General features: G+C 41.7%; 1 long non-coding RNA gene across 1 annotated transcript in view; it reads right to left on the reverse strand.

Moving 5' to 3' along the window:
* Positions 1-14,165: 14,165 nt before the first annotated feature.
* LOC131496843 (uncharacterized) overlaps positions 14,166-17,102 on the reverse strand; it is a 250,187-nt gene continuing 247,250 nt past the window's right edge. Inside the window, exons 8-9 of the long non-coding RNA XR_009254661.1 lie at positions 15,185-15,343; positions 14,166-14,819 (exon numbers count right to left, since the gene is read on the reverse strand). This is a non-coding gene — a long non-coding RNA (uncharacterized LOC131496843). The remainder of the gene's footprint in view (positions 14,820-15,184; positions 15,344-17,102) is intronic.

Raw genomic sequence — 17,102 nt, forward strand, 5'->3', positions numbered from 1 at the left:
TACATCATGGAAGCAGATTGAACTTGGCAGTTACCTTGTCGTTTTCACAACAGTGTTGAAAGGGGTGCTGAGAAGCGGGGTCGGTTGCGAGGGTCTGAATAAACATGGATGTGGCTATGCGTCCTCTTATTTTGTTAAGAGAATTTGCGCCCGGTGAAAGGTGCCCACGGAGCCCAGTTCAGAGGGCAAATGTCTTCATTTTATTCCTAGAGCAAAGCTATCGCTCTCCGTCGGAGAGGTTGGGATAGACCTGGTAATATCCAGTTAGCTCACTGGCTGTCAGAAACCATCCAATAAAGAAGGTCTACTAACAAAGCTACAAGCCTCCAGGTTCCAAGCTGAGCCCTTGTAGTAGCACGCCAGGTGAAACATTCTCGAAGATTCATAGGCTTCCGAAAATGGAAAGGACTTCGAGGTTCAATTTGAGGCTTAAGGGAGTTGAATCCGCAATTACTGAGGAAGTTTGATTAATGCTGAACAGTTAGCAAGTGGGAAGACCGGCTTTATGTCCACACTGTGATAATACCTCTGTCTTAAAGAGGCCACCTCTGTAGACTAGCGGAGAGAGTCTCTTTCCACACAGTGGAGCTTAGGATACCGTACTTGAATTTACCTGGCTCTTTGTATTGATTTAAAACAAGCTGTCTCTCGTTCCTGGAGTACAAGTCGTGAGGAATCGTCTCACACTGGATAACTGTGTACCTCTAATTCAAGCTTTAATAATAGGACTGTTCATGCCATTTGATGTCAGCGCACTAGAGAAATGGAATCACGTCACCTCCCCCCTTCCCAAAAGGCTCGATATTTTAAGGGCACAGATTAATCTTCACCAAAGGGATCAATTTCTTTTTCCCTCAACTCTCATTATTGCTGAGTGCAAAGCAGTGGCTTTATCAATAGAGGGTCTGATTATGTCAGTCATTAAGAAGATAATCAGATCTATTGCTCAGTGATGAAACTGCCAAAGGTCTGACTAATTGACTATAAAGACATGGCCTTTGACCAAAGCCAGTCAAGGGAAACTTCTTTCTCACAATCACGGCTTCTGCTCATAGCAAGGCCTTGCCGTGATAGGTAATGACTGGACCCAGAAACTGATCATTGACTTTACCAATATGTGTGTGTCCCTAGAATCAAGACTCAGATTTAATGCATCGGTGGAGCTATTTACCCAAGATTGCAAGTATAGGGGAGGGGAAAAGCTTTTCTCGACCCTCCTAGCATCCCTGGCTGGGTCTGGATCTCAAACCGACAAAGAGAGAATACGAGAGAAGCATGCACATGTTATTGGATTTTGACGTGTACATGGGAACCTTCACCAAAGACTGAAAACCCAAAGAACGGACCACATCAGAAAGCCTTTATGCCTTTTAGATGGAGGAGCAATAAAGTCATGAAGAATTGACAAGACAAAGTGGTTGGAGCAAAGGGCAGTAAATGGCAAAGAAGTAACTAGGAAGATAAAGTTAGTTTAACGAGGTTTGTTTTTGCAGATTCTTGGCCCCCCCAACTGCCCATCTCTGGCGAGAAGAATGTCTTCCTTCCTCTCAGTACAGGAAGGGCACTTTTCATGTGGGCATTTTATGACCTATTTCAGGGACGAAGGGTGAGAGGAGGTCAGAGTGGGCTTCCTGCTTCTGTCAGATTCTCAGATTCCTTCAGTTATGGTATTCAATATGCCAAGGTGTCATATTTTGGGACAGTGCGTCCTGAGCCCCATCACAAACAGTTATCTACCATGGACGTGCCTGGAAGATAATCATCCAGCTGGGTAACCTATCCATTTAAGATATTTGAAGAATTTTAAGTGCTTTCATTTGTTTTTAGGACAGAGGAAGATGACTGTGAAATTATTTGTGACACATAAATACCACTTTTTTCATGCAGGATTTTTATTGCTCGCTTTCTTGTGATTTTTTTCCCATCTACAGAAGAGTAAGCACATCCCTAACATGAAGTGGACCCTCATGTATTCGCGGATGAAAATGTCAAGAAAATTCAAATGCGTTGCGTTACTCAGCCCAGAGCCCTAGACAGAAAGCATAGCTATAACCAAATATAATTCATTGGAACAACACGGTGATGTCAGGGCAGAAACTCTTTCCATAAGTTTCTACACTGTATGCGTGGCCAATGACACCATATGCTGTGGTCTGAATGTTTGTGTCCCCCTCACCATTTCATAAGTTGAAACCTAATCCCCAAGAGGACAGTGACAGGAGGTGGGGCCTTTAGGAAGTGCTTAGGTCATGAGGGTAGAGCCCTCATGAATGGGATTCATGCCCTTCTAAAAGAAGTTCCAGAGAGTTCGCCAGTCCCTTCTGCCAAGTGAGGGTATGTTAAGTCTGCAACCTGGAAAGGGCTCTCATCTGGCCACACTGGCACCATGATCTTGGACTTCCAGGTCCCAGAACTGTGAGCAATAAACATCGGTTGTTAATGAGCACCCAGCCTGTAGCATTTTGTTATAACATCCCAAACAAATGAAGACACCACACACGGTACCATTTGTGGGTCCACTAGAACTTTGTTCCCGAGGAGCGATCCAGGGAGACCCAGCATCAACGTCGCCAAAAGTTGATGAAACAAACAGGCCAAAAAAACCCCCAGAATCTCAAGCTCCACCCAACACCTACTGAACCAGAATCTGCATTTTAACAAGGTCCCCAGGTGATGCATATGCAAGTAAAAACTTGAGAAGTACTGTTTAAGAGGCGCCATCGTCAAACTTGGACAGACTTTGGAATAATGGAGAGTTTTAGGAAAAAAAAAAATGGATGCCTGAGCGTCATCCCCAAATATTCGGATTTACTTGGCATGAGGATGCGTTGAGGTTCAAATGTAAAGCAAAGTTGTCCCATCTCTGCTCCGGAGCAGGTGTTTCCCAAGCGTCCGTGGCAAAAGGCACCTGGAGGTACTTGTTAACAATTCAAGTTCTCGGTCTTCATCCTGGACCCACTCTCTCAATACCTCCGAGAGCCAAGTCTCGGAGGTCCTACGTTTACAGGTGCCCCACATGATTCTGATCATCAGGAACGCTGAAGAGTAGGATCTTTAAATTCATTCTTTACCCATTTAACAAATATTTATCCAAGGTGTACTTACTAGACAATGTTCTCAACGCCGAGGATATAGCTCTGAGTAAAAAGACAAAACCCCTATTCCAGAATAGATAAAGAAAAAAATAGTAAACAGTATAACTGTAGTGATAAGTGCTGTGTAGAAGACCCATGGATGTAATACAAAGCGGCTGGGAGTGAAGGGCTGTCTGCTTCTGAGAGGTGAGTGGAGAAGCCTTCTATGGGGTGAGATTTAAGCTGAGATTTGAAAGATGAGAATCTCCTAATAATAATAATAATAAAGCAAGGAGAAGTGTCCTTGAGACGCAACAAATAGTGAGTCCGAAAGGGCTGAGTTGGAACAGGAAACCGCGTTCTAAGAACAGGTCAGGGTGGAAATTCCGTACTCAGTACAAGTGGTTCAAGGCGAACCTACAGAAACAGGCATGGTGACCTTACTGACCATGGTGAAGGGTTTAGGTTTTATTCTAAGTACAACGAAAAGTCATTAGAGGGTTTCACAGGAAGGTGATATGATTGGGAGGCTCTTTGGAGAAAGGGTGGGCATTGCAAAAGTGGGAGCCGTAGTCCGACTGGGCAGTGCTGTAGTTGATCAGGTAAGAGGTCAGAGTGGCTTGGTCTAGAAGAATGGAAAAAAATGCATCCACCCCCAAGCGTATACTCTACTGACTGATTTCTAAGAATTGGTTTACTTCCCATAGGAAAAGAAAAAAGAAAAAGAAAAATGATGTGTTCTTATGATGTTCATGTTTTATGTTATTTATTTATTTATTTATTTATTGTAGAAGTCCATTTGTCTTTCCAGCCAGAAGAGATGAATTCTCGCCAATTTGGGTGTGAGACCCACAGAGGACTGTTCCCTCATTCCTGATAAGCCTTTCCCTCTGGTTTAGTTAAAGATTTTCATTCATAAATCTCTAGAGTATTTGCTTTTCCTGATCTTTTTTTTCTAGCTTTGGTTCTGAAGCCCTTCTAATGCTCTTTGTCAATTGTGCAATGCTTTCCATGTGAGTGGAAGGAGAATTCATACCATTTTGAGTGGTTAAGTGCCTTTAAATGATTTAAAATGCTGGGAAGATATTTAGCTCTTTGGCAAGGGGATTTGGAGAACATGTTATTTCCAGCTGTGGGTTAGATCCATATTTGGAAGGAGAAATTCTGACCATCAAGAATATCATAGAATACATCCAGGTGTTTTTAAAAGCTGCAAAAAATATCGCAGCTAAGAAGAATCTTTCATTGTTCCTTCAAGATGCCACACTTGTTCCTCCGTGAAAATGGATACCATGCATCTTGCTTCTGAAAGGACTCTTGGACTCATTCCAGTCAACCACGATGCAAAGCAGGCTTTTGAGAACATTAAAAGCAGGAAACTGCAGTGAGAGCATGTGGGCACTTTCAAAGGTGCTAAAGATGAACGGGACTTAACTTTGTAAAGAAAGAAGTCTGGGGTAGGTGGCAGAAAATTCCATTCTGGAAGAACAGGGGTTATAAAGAATGGAGAGCGAAAGGCGGGCTCAAGAAGTAATAAACCATCACATTGATGGTGCTACATTCAGGTGGGGGCAGGGGGAAGCAGGACTGGGTCCTTATGACTCAAGTATAAAATAGTTGCTCTTGGGACATGCCAGAGCCATCAGCTCGCAAATGGTTATACTCGACAGGACTATAACCCGGTTGTTAGAGTACATGCCTGGATTTTAAGGTTGACCTCCAGGAGGACAATCAGACAACACATTCCTTTGTGTTGCTTTTAGAGAGAGGACATGGGGGTGACTGGATAGCAGGCCATTCCAGACTGAAGACTGAATTAAGTCGGCTGGGCTGTGATCCAATTAATAGCAAAGCAATTCAACATAATTGACCCCAGAATAGTTGATTCAGTGACACATGGATAGGGCTTTCACAGCTTAGCAGTGAGATCAGGGAAGGAAATTAATATGTGATTTCAGTAAATTCAGGCACCTGGTAGTTTAATAGACTCAGACTTTCATCTTTTGTTATTGGATTGAATCTGGCCCAGTTGGGAGTTATTGATAAATTGATTGTAATAAACTGGCCCTCCATGATCTGCCACTTTGGGGCTCCAAGCTTCCTCCTGGATCACCTACGGGAAATAACACAACAACAGCACTGACACACTTTCGCAAGTTTAACTTACACAGACCAACCTTGTGTTCCTTCCTAGGAGGGTGGCTGTAAAGTGCGATAAATGGTGTAAAGTTTTGGAACCAAAAGCCAGACTTAGAAATTCCAGAAAGACACGGGTTGGACATAGTTCAAGTAATACACTTTTAATTAAAGCAAGAAATTGGTATGGAGCTGGTTTCATCTAGATTCGAGTTTTACATTTGATCCAACGATTTCATGGCTGCTAGAAGGGACTTCGGTTCTTTGCTTAATTCTGTCTGGAGATACCTGTTCATTCTCTGGTTGTTATTTTTTTAATTTTTATTTCTTTTAAAGTCTATTTATTTATTTTGAAGGGGGAGGGGCAGAGACAGAGAGGGAGAGAGAGAGAGAGAGAGAAGCCCAAGCAGGCTCTGCACTGTCCGCACAGAGCCCGACACAAGGCTCGAACTCATGAACTATTAGATCATGACCTGAGCCGAAACCAAGAGTTGGACGCTTGACCGACTTAGCCACCCAGGCACTCCCCGGGCTCTGATTTTTCGACCCTGTGCCATCGTTCTCTGTCCTCCCACACTCTATGCGTGCACTGCCATGGTCATGACATGGTATATGTACGTGAAAAGTACAGGTTTAAATTCTTTCATTAGCTTGTTAAATGTAGAAGTCATACGTAAGTATAAAGTTTCAGGCCATATGGAAGTAAATGAAGAAAAAAGTAAAAGAATATTTTAAATCTAAGTAGGAATTATGGAATCACCTTCCAGAAAGTCTGCACCCATTTATATTCTCACACACAGTATACGAGGGGGTTCTCTCTTTTCTCTCTCTTTGCCAAGAGTTGGCGTAACAGTTTGGTGTGCTTCAGTCTATGCTTGGGAGTATTTTGGTTTGTTTCACAAAATGGGAACCCTAACCCTTCTGTTCTTCCAGAACAGCCAGAGTGGGGGCTTCACCCCTGTCCTTTCCTCAGCCAGGAGCAGTTCTGTATAACTGGCAGCTTCTCTTTCTTTGTAATATATATTTTTAATGCTCATTTATTTCCCCCAAAGACTCATCATAAGCTGAATACCCTTGTGCGTGTATTTCTGTGTTTTGTCTTCCTCCACCAGCACCTTGATATCAGAGAACTGTGCACCTTCTACCACAGCCTTTTTGCAGCCTGTCCCAGTGACTGGCAAAGAACAATGAGGCATTTGTTGAATTTCTGGATGAACAGCTCCTCCATTTTATTCTTGGAGGCCGTGAGTGCCTAGGAGGGACATAGATGGATGGGCTATGATTCCCACTAATGTTGCAACTTTATATCCATTGGTTTTCTCGAGATGAACATGATGTTCCCCATAAAAATCAGTGCACTTTGAAGAAATGACAGCTTTTCTCTTCATGTTCTCTTTTTATGATGAAATTGGGGAAAATCTATTGAATTTTGAGACTCTTGATTATTCCTGTTCAGTTCAATGCCTCTTTCAAATTATAATTTGCACCATAGACACCAAAATAATTTGCTTGTTTTTAGGGGAAAAGGAGCGTATTAATTTATCTGATTTGTGTAGTTGTCTAAATCCTAAGAGAAATTGGGGGGGAAGTTCAGGGCATTCAGATATGACAGGAGTTTTACTTGTGGGGTTTTTTTTGTTGCTGTTTTTCCTGATTGTATAGAGCATGCAGACAATTCTGTAGAGTATAAAGAAGGAAATGTATTCCTTACATTGACTTTTATTACCAAAATATACCTTTTTTCTTCTTTTAATGTTGATTTATTTTTGAGGGGGGGGGGGAGAGGCAGAGAGAGAGGGAGAGAGAACAAGCAGGGGAGGGCCAGAGAGAGGGGGAGACAGAATCCCACTGACAGTGCAGAGCCAGATGTGGGACTTGATCTCATGAACTGCGAGACCAAGAGTCGGATGCTTGACCGACGGAGTCACCCAGGCATGCTGATATGCATTTTGTCTTAAGCTGGATTCCTCTAAAAGCAGATGTGAGATAAGGATTGGATTCATCCATTCCCAGTCCAAGATCAGTTGAGGGAGTTAGTTCACTGGCCCCCCATTTCAGGCTTTTGGGTCCTGCTCTAAGAACAGGCTGAGCAAGCTACCATGGCCAGAGAAAGCCCTTAGACAGAGAGTCATGAGAATTTCAAATATGAACCCAGCACGTCAGAACTCTGTGTGCCAAAGAGACACAGGTGACACATGAACAGCATCTGCTATACAATCATTAGAGATGGGCTTGGGGAGACCCAATCTGGCACCAACTTCCACCCTCCCGCCCAAACAGACAGTGCTTAACGAATACAGCACTCACAGATACACTGGTTAGGAAAATCAAATGCAACACTGAGCATACAAACAAAAATCACTTCTAGTAGATGTGGCCGTGAGCCACGACTTCAAACATGCTTGCACTGATTGGTTTGGTCTCTTGTTTTCCCATGATCTACCGTGGGGTAAACATATCCCCAGGTAGTTGTTGGTCCAAGGAGAGTGTGAAGCAAGGAAGACCTGAATCCCACCTAAATTCAGGACACCAGCCCAGCCAAAGGCCATCTAGAGTAGTGCCACCCTGGTCCGCAGACCTGTGAACAAGAAAAATAAATGCTTATTATTGTGGGCCACTGCTATTCAGAGTTATATCTTACGCAGCATTATCACAACAATAGCTGACTGATACACTAGTCAAGGGGACAGACTTAATACTGCAATGAGAATGATTGTTTTAAAAATCTAGGTGTGCCTGGGTGGCTCAGGCAGTTGAGCATCTGACTCTTGATTTTGGCTCAGATCATGATCTTACAGCTTGTGAGTTCGAGCCCCACATCAGGCTCTGTGCTGACAGTGTGGGTCCTGCTTGGGATTCTCTCCCTCCTTCTCTCTCTCTGTCCCTCCTCTGCTTGCTCTCTTCTCAATCTCAAAACAAACAAACATTAACAAAATAAAAATATATAATTACCACCAATTACCACTTCACCAATATGAAGTAGGCACCATAGATAATTTTATAAAGGGACAAAGAATCAAGTAGAGAGCTCATGAGTTATAAATTTTATCACAAAAATCAAAAGCTCCATTATATGGACCATAGCGGCATGGATACAGATAAAAAAAAGAATAAATTCGAGAGTTAATATTGGAGTAAAAACTTGATCTGATATTCATCACAAAGAAAAAAAAGATAATTATGGAATAAAAAGTAAAATATGATGGATAGACCCAAGAATGGAGAGAAGGAAATACAGAAAGTAATGACAGAGAAAAAAAAATGCCAGAATTGAGAACCCATCAAACGTTGAGCAGTACTGAATGAAAAAGGGTCATCGTCTTGATGCATGGTGACAAAATTTCATTAAAATAAAGATTTGAAAGAGGAGAGATAGAAAAAGGATATCTATAAGGAACAAAAAAATGGATGAATAACAATGCTCTCATCGGCAACATTGGAATTAAAAATTAAAAAAAAAAAACTTTGGTAAACTAGGAACAGAATCAGCCCCTCTTTAGTGGGGATTCGTTGTTTCTAAATTTATGATCAATAAAGTGTGCTTCAGTGAACATCATAGTTGGAACTTTCCACATTCTCTCCAACTGTGATTAGATATTATCAGTATCTTTAATCTTGACTCAATTCATGACTGGGAAGTAAATCTTGAGGGTTTTTCAGAAAGTATTCTTTGAAAGCACTAGTGAAGTTGAAGACTGTCCTCTGTTCATTCACTCAGCAAAGAGTGCCTACCATATGCCAGATCTGTTCCATGCACTTGGCATATGTACATTAGTGAAACAGATGTAATTCATCGCCTGCGTGCATTAAAATTGTTTTTAGTTTTTATTTTAGAAAGAGAGACACAGCACGAATAGGGGAGAGGAGCAGAGGGAGAGAGAGAGAATCTCAAGCAGGCTCCTTGCTCAGCATGGACCCTGATGTGGGGCTCGATCCCACCACCCCGGGATCAAGACCTGAGCTAAACTCAAGAGTGAGCCTCTCAACTGACTGAGCCACCCAAGTGCCCACGTTTCTTCTTCTAATCTGCTCATCTTGTTTCTTTTGATTTTTAGAAACTATTTATGCATCGGGATTTTTAAAATATTTAATTAAATTATTAGTTATTGTCCTACTTTACAAAAATGTTAATATTCTGTGTATATTTTGGATTTTACAGTTCTTTTGTGGCAGCTCAAGAAAGTTTTGATTTTATATAGGCACATCTTTCAATGTCTCGCTACATTTTTCTACCTACTTATCCTAGGAAAATAGAAATAGTCGTCCACATTTTCTTCTGTAATTATTAAGGTTTTGGGGCGCCTGGTGGCTCAGTCTGTTGGGCGTCCGACTTTGGCTCAGGTCATGATCCCAGGATTCATGAGTTCAAGCCCCACATTGGGCTCTGTGCTGACAGCTCAGAGCCTGGATCCTGCTTCAGATTCTGTGTCCCCCTAGCTCTCTGTCCCTCCCCCACTTGCTCTCTGTCCTTGTCTCTCTCAAATATAAATAAAAAATTTTTTAAACTTATTAAGATTTTAACTTTAAAATGTATCCAAAAAAATCTACAAAACAGATTTATTCGCTGGCTAGACCTGAACTAAGGACCATGTATACCATAATTATGGTGGGTACCTTGTTTGGTAATGAGACAGTTTTGTTTGTTTGTTTGTTTTTTAACCTACAAAGGGGTATGTTTTACTTCTGCATCAAACTGTCTCTGTTAAAAAATAGTGATATCGGGGCTCCTGGGTGGCTCAGTCACTAAGCATCTGCCTCTGGATTTCAGCTCAGGTCATGATCTCACGGTTCGTGGGTTTGAGCCCTGTGTCGGGTTCCACGCTGACAGTGTGGAACCTTCTTGGGGTTCTCTGTCTCTTCTCTCTGCCCCTCCCCCCCAAAATAAATAAATGGTATGTCAACAGGACTGCATCAAGTCACTTAAGTCAAAATGCTCCTCTTGGATGTTGAGTTACTGCCTGTAGCATAAGGTCTAAAATCTTTAGACCTTTGGCATTGGCATTGCACTTCAACTGCATCTCCCCGAACATGGTATGTCCTCTCCCCTGTAGCCTCGGATGGATCATACCTTGCCTCATCGGGTTTCTTCCCCACACTCACTTGGCTGACTCTTACTGTCCTTCAGGTCTTAGCTTCGATGCTATCTCCTTGAGGAGATGTTAGCAATCAGTGTATAAATATTTACTGGACCACCTACTAAACGCCACACTTTCTTTGATCACCCTCTTTGCTTCACTCCCCAACCAAGGCTGGTGAGGTGCCACCTGTATGATACCTGTACCACCCATCACGCCAAGTTATGATGGCCTCGTGACTCGACTATAACGACTGCAGGTAGGAAGCACCTTGTCGTGTCTGCTAGGGTGTCCCCAGCCTCTGACATTTAAACCAAAGCGAATATGGACAAAACAGTCAACCAAGAAGAATCCAGAGGAAAGTATGAGACCATTTCTTTTCCTGGAAGGGGAGCAGGGTCAGGGTAAAAGAAAACGTGCCTATCCTTCAGAGACCTGTGCTATGGGTGGCTTTGAGAGAATCCTGGCTGTGAAGTAAAGAGCTTGTTTCAACTTGTAGCACCATTTGGTTCTACCTCTACGATCTTGGAGGAATAAACTTTCTCAACTCAGTTTCTTTATCCAGTGAATGGCGCAACGTCTATGGTCCCCGAATCTCAGGGGGTAACGTATCTTGGGCTCTTGAGGTGTGCCACCCATTGAGATGATTTCATTAATTAAATTACGCAGTGTAATCTTCATGCCCCACAGTGGAGGTACCACCATCGTCACCAATAAATTGAAGAATTTAAGGACATTGGGCCCAAATGAGGAAGCTGAGAGAGTCCAGCAAGAGTACTTACAGGTTATTTAATGTCAACTGAAACTTAAAGACGTTAATGAATCAACTCGCTTCACACGGCTTGAAAATAGCAGAGACCTGGGACCGGCCGAAACCTAGGCATATCACTTAGCCATTATTTAAGGCTTGCTCGAGTTAGGACAAGGCCGTCCTAAGTGGATGGGCTCTGTAAGCTGTCAAGCCCAGGGCAAGAACTGGTGATGAGGAATAACTCATCTGCAGGACAAGGAAGGCAACGCTGTGTCTGCCTTGGGGAGGAATGAATGCCGGGGATTGCAGGTCTGATCCAAGTTCAATGTGTCTGGCCCAAGGTTATTTTTGATTCAAGGCCACCGTGTCCCAGTTTCTATCAACACTGAAATAAACACCACTCTGCAATCTGCACCTTTTATTAATGGCGTGACTCACTTAATGAGGGCTTTGCTGACTCACATCAATCTTCCTTCTAGAAGAGGCCCATCAAAGAATTGTCGACAGCGGCCAGCCTGGGTCTACTCTGCATCAGCGTTTGGCACGTCCAGCCCGCCCTCCAGCACATTCTCCCTCCAGGAAGAGGGGGAAGAGTAAAACATCAAGACTCACGATCGGCACGAACACACACGCAAGTTTTAAAGACTTTTTCATTGGCTTTCTCTGGATATTGTTCTTTCTTTATGTGTGGATATGTATTTATTTGTTTAGTTTCAGGAAACCCGACCAGGCATAGATGGAATCCTCTTAAAATCTGATCATAAGGGGGCGCCACTCAGGCTCAGCTCATGATCTCAGGGTTTGCGGGTGACAGTGTGGAGCCTGCTTTGGATTCTCTCTCTCTCTCTCTCTCTCTCTCTCTCTCCCTCTCTCTGCCCCTCCCCCACTTGTGCTTTCTCTCTCTCTCTCTCAAAAATAAATAAATAAACTTTAAAAAATTAAAAAATAAGGGCACCTGGGTGGCTCAGTCAGTTAAGCATCCGACTTCTCCTCAGGTCATTGTCTCATGGTTCCTGAGTTGGAGCCCCGCATTGGGTTCCGTGCCAACAGCTTGGACCCTGGAGCCTGCTTCAGATTCTGTATCTCCTTCTCTCTCTCTCTCTCTGCCCCTCCTCCACTCATGTTCTGTCTCTCTCTCTCAATGATAAATTAACATTAAAATAAATAAATAAATAAAATTTTAAAAAGAAGAAGAAAAATCTGATCATAAAATATTTTCCAAATGGGCAAAGGTACTAACCAAAGCTGCAAAAGGGGAGGTTCAAATAAGGAAAGAATTCAGTGAAATGTGGGGGATTTTTCGGTGCAAAGTTCCTCCAGTTCCGCATTCCAGGCTGACCGTAAAGAAAGAGAATCCACTGCCCTGATGGCATCTGTGTTAGCCGCCGTCTGCAGCCCAGAATGGCCGTGGTGTCAAGATGGCGGAGGCATCAAGATGGCGGTGTGGTGTCCCTAGATTCTGTTAATCTGATGTTCCGGCTATATTTGATCATACACTGACCCTTTCTTCTTGAAGAATTGCTTTTTGCTCTCGTTATTGCCACTGTCCACACAGAGTTCTTGGACAGAAGCTCAGGCCAGACCCCCAGTTTGTTGTGGATTCCTTCCAGAATAGCCTGTGCTTCTTGTTTTACGTGCAGGTCAGCTTGCTGCTGCCCCTTTCCCACCTCGTCTTGCCTGTGAGTAACGTTCAGGCGGGGAACTTGGGAATGACAATGCTACCTTGAGGACCAGCTTCCTGTCCTTCCCATCATTGTGACTCTGAATGAACTGAATAAGGAAACCTAGAAGCAGAAAAGCTGTCCTTCGAAGCATCGCAGTCAAGGGGAGGGCACTATTTAAATGTGAGGCTATAAACTAGATATAATGGAAGGACAGCCTGGGCAGAATTGTAGCGTACCTTCTCTTGCCTTATAATTTCTGTTGCTTCTGGGTTGAGGGAGGCTGGAGGCGAGGGGACACTGAAAATTCAAAGTGCTTTGTATGCTTTGTTTCGAGGACTCTCCTTGGCCACCATCGATGGGTGAAATTGCAGAGCTTTCGCGTGGCTCAGAGTGCAGGATCTCCTCTCACTCAGGTCCCCCACAGGCTTGGTGGCCTACTGGTAACCGACCACCCAGGTTTAGATTGGAGAGAAGATGCAGTGGAAAGGGGACAAATACGAGACACGAACACTATTCAAACAGGATGGAAAATAAAGGAAGGGCAATATTGTGCCCCTGGGATGGAGGACGAATTGGAGGACAAGGTAGGAAACAGTCAGGATGTCGATGTGTTGGTTGCCTCTTGCCGTTTTCAGCAACACCCCACAAAGGAGACGAACTTTGTCCCACAACTAGTCCAGCTGCGAGCTGGATGGAAGGGAACATGGCTCTTCTAGCAGAAACATTTCCTCCCTGTGGTCTTCAGTCTAAACTGACTGAGAGTTTGGAAACACGGAGTCTTGCAGGGCTGAAAACTAAACAAAACAATTTCCACTACAGACCAAATGGGAGCAGTTCGAAGAAGCCACCTGAGGATCTGGACTTCATAAGAGATAAACTCTGGGCCCAAATCCCTTTTGAAATATCTTCTCTTAAGTGCTCTTGACCAGAAGACATGTCCCAGGCTGGTGGGAAAAGGCAGGTCACCCAGGGTTACCACTGAAGCCTATTGTCTCAAACAACTTCAAGGTCATCATCCTCGAAGAGATGACTTGAGAGAAGGGCTGGGCAGAGCATAGAGGTCCGTAGGTAACAGATCTGGGGGAATAATTATATCAGGACCAGATCTTTGGCAGGTGGTTACTTGTAGATGGAATGGATGGAGAGCAAATAGACAACGTCTACTAAAATGCTGAAGGAATTGTATCCAAAGAAATCACTAGCTTGGCTACAAATGTTGTTCAACTTCTAAGCAACTCCCAGACCCTCAAGAACAAGGAGAGACCTTCCCCAAACCTACCATGGGTGTGACCCCAGAGGACAACGAACAAGAAGCAGAGGCTGAGTCCGTGAGATGGGACACCGAGCAACCTGCCCACTGCCAACAAGAAGGGTCTTTACGACTCTTGCTTACTAACCTGGGTCGTTGTCATAGATCCAACCAAGGAGGGGAAGGGAATTGGAAAGACACAGTAGTCACTGACCAGTGACCTTTTCTCCTCTAAAAGTATTATTTTCTTTTATTTTAATTTTCACATTTCTTCTTCGTTGATGCAGATTAGGTATGGGAGGGACAGAACACCTGTGGTTGAAGTTATAAATTACCGACCCATGGGGAGCCATGCCGGATCTGATGGAAAGGGTTGCGTACCACTTAGGAATTGTACAGTCAGGTGGGATGTACTAACTGGGCTGGACTTGAGACTATGTTCCTGTGGGAGAGGAGGATGCCCTATGTGTGGGAAAAACAGCACATGGATATTCCGGTGACCAGAAGGCAGACTTGGAAGAGCCAACTAGTTGATCCCAATATTTATTCTCTTCTCTCTCAGAAGTAAATGTTTAGCTGAGCACATGGTGACTTGGAATGAAGACTCTGTTTCACAGCCTCCCTTGCATTGTATCCGTGTAATTAAATTCTAGCCAGTGGGATGTAAGCCAATGTGGTAGATGCAATTTCTGGGCAGTTTCCTTGGAGGGTCCATGCTCAGATTTGGGCTTTCCTCTTCCTTGCTTCATCTTCCAGACAAGATGGATGGTGTTGGCACCACCCCTCTGTTTCTTGGGAATGCACCCAATGACATGGCAGGTGGAGCTGGGGTTCCCGACGACTCTGTGAAACTGAACACGCAGGGTACCTCTAGACACAAGAGAAAAAAAACAAACTCTAAACTTGTACAAGTCACGATTTTTTTCCTGGTTCTTGCAAAACTCAATACGGCTATAATGCATTTAAATAACCTAAAAATTAGTTGAAATCTTCCAACCAACTGGGAGATGAATCAAAATAGAGTTTGCACCCAGGAAAATACTGTATGAAAGGGCAGACTGTAAGCTCTGAAACTAGTAAAGTAGAAACTAAAGTCTAAATCATTCCAAAATAAGGCAATACAAGTAATCACTAAATGAAAAGTTTTGTGATGCAATGTGAGGATAATAATTTGAAAATTTCAAAAGATGTATTAGATCTTTTTATTTATCATTGCAATGTTCCTGAGGGCTTACCATGTACCAAGCACTGTTCTCAATGCTTTGTATACATTACCTCATTTGATTTCCACAATAACTCTGGAATGCTCTTATTACGCCCGTGTCAGAGATGAGGCAACTTAGGGATAGACAAGGTCGATTCTTTGATCACAGTCATATTCTATCAACCCAAACCTAGGAAGGGATGACAGCACAAAGTATCAAGTCAAATGAGTGGTAATTTCTTTTTCTTTTTTTAAAATTTTAATTCCAGTGTAGTTAGCATACAATGTTATATTAGTTTAAGGCATACAAAATAGTAATTCAAAAATTCTATATTACACATTGCCCATCACAATAAGTATACTCTCAGTCCCCTTCACGTATTTCCCCCAACACCCCGCCCACCTCCCCTCTGGTGACCATCAGTTTGTCCGCTATAGTTAAGAGTCCGTTTCTCGGTTTGTCTCCCCCACCTTCTTTTCTTTACCCCCGTTTGTTCATTTGTTTTGGTTCTTAACTGGTGCAGCCACTGTGGCATAGAGTATGGAGGTTTTTCAAAAAATTAAAGATAGAATTACCATATGATCCAGTAATTCCACAACTGGGTATTTACCCAAAGAATACAAAAAAGTTAATTCAAAAAGATACATGTACCCCTATGTTTATAGCAGATTTATCTACCACAGCCAAACTATGGAAGCAGCCCAAGTGTCCATTGTATATATATATATACATATATATACATATACATATATACATATGTATATGTATATATATATACACAATATATAATATACATATACAATATATATACATATAAATACATATACATATATATACATATATACATATATACATATACATATGTATATATATACACAATATATATAATATACATATACTATATATACATATAAATACATATACATATATATACATATATACATATATACATACAATATATATAAGTATATAATATATAATATGCATATACAATATATAATATATGGTGTGTGTGTATATATATATATAGTGTATATATATATATATATATATATAATGAAATATTATTCAGCCATGAAAAATAATGAAATCTTGCCATTTGCAATGACATGGATGGAGCTAGAGAGGATTATGCTAAGTGAAATAAGCCAGTCTTAGAAAGACAATTACCATATGATTTCACTAATTTCTTTATTTGACATAAAGAGGACTCACAAATGTTGTGTTCTTGTTATTGCCAATTAAATTGAATTCTCAATGGTAATCAAACAAGAGATAACATATCTCCTCGAAGGCACTAGAAGAAAAGCTATTTATGAAAAACAATAAAAGCCCATACAACAAAATCTTAAAAGTAAAGGAAAATAAGAAGGCATTGAAATAGTGTAAAACAAGATCATAGAAATAAAATAAAAATAATGCTCATTATGTTAAATATAAATGATTAAGCTTCTCTCTTGAAGTATAAAGTCCTGCAAGTTGAAGCAAAATGTAAAGTGCAAAAGTGAAATCAATAGGCTGCAAAAGAAAGATCAGAAACTAATCCAAATATTTAGTTTATGCTAAAAGTGACATTTTGAGTCAATAGATATGTGAGATAATTCACCAGATGGTAGCTTATCACTGAAAGAATTGTTGTCCTATCTCAAAATAAAGTCTAAGTGAATCATAGGTAAAAATATTTAAACAGCAACCTAAAAAAAATCAGAAAATAATCTCTGTATAATTTAAAACAAAAATAATCTTTATATATTCATAAAAGTAAAGACATAATTAAAAAATAAGTGATACAATGGGACCATTAAAAAATATAAGTTACAAAACACTATAAACAGATGAAATTGGAAAAAAATGTGCAATGGCAAGAAAAAAGACTAGACTCCTAATATATAAAGAGCTCTAAAAAATCAATAAGATATAATCAAATATCTAAAATGAAAAATGAAAA

The sequence above is a fragment of the Neofelis nebulosa genome, chromosome 16, assembly GCF_028018385.1.
Source record: "Neofelis nebulosa isolate mNeoNeb1 chromosome 16, mNeoNeb1.pri, whole genome shotgun sequence".
NCBI classification, from domain to species: domain Eukaryota; kingdom Metazoa; phylum Chordata; class Mammalia; order Carnivora; family Felidae; genus Neofelis; species Neofelis nebulosa.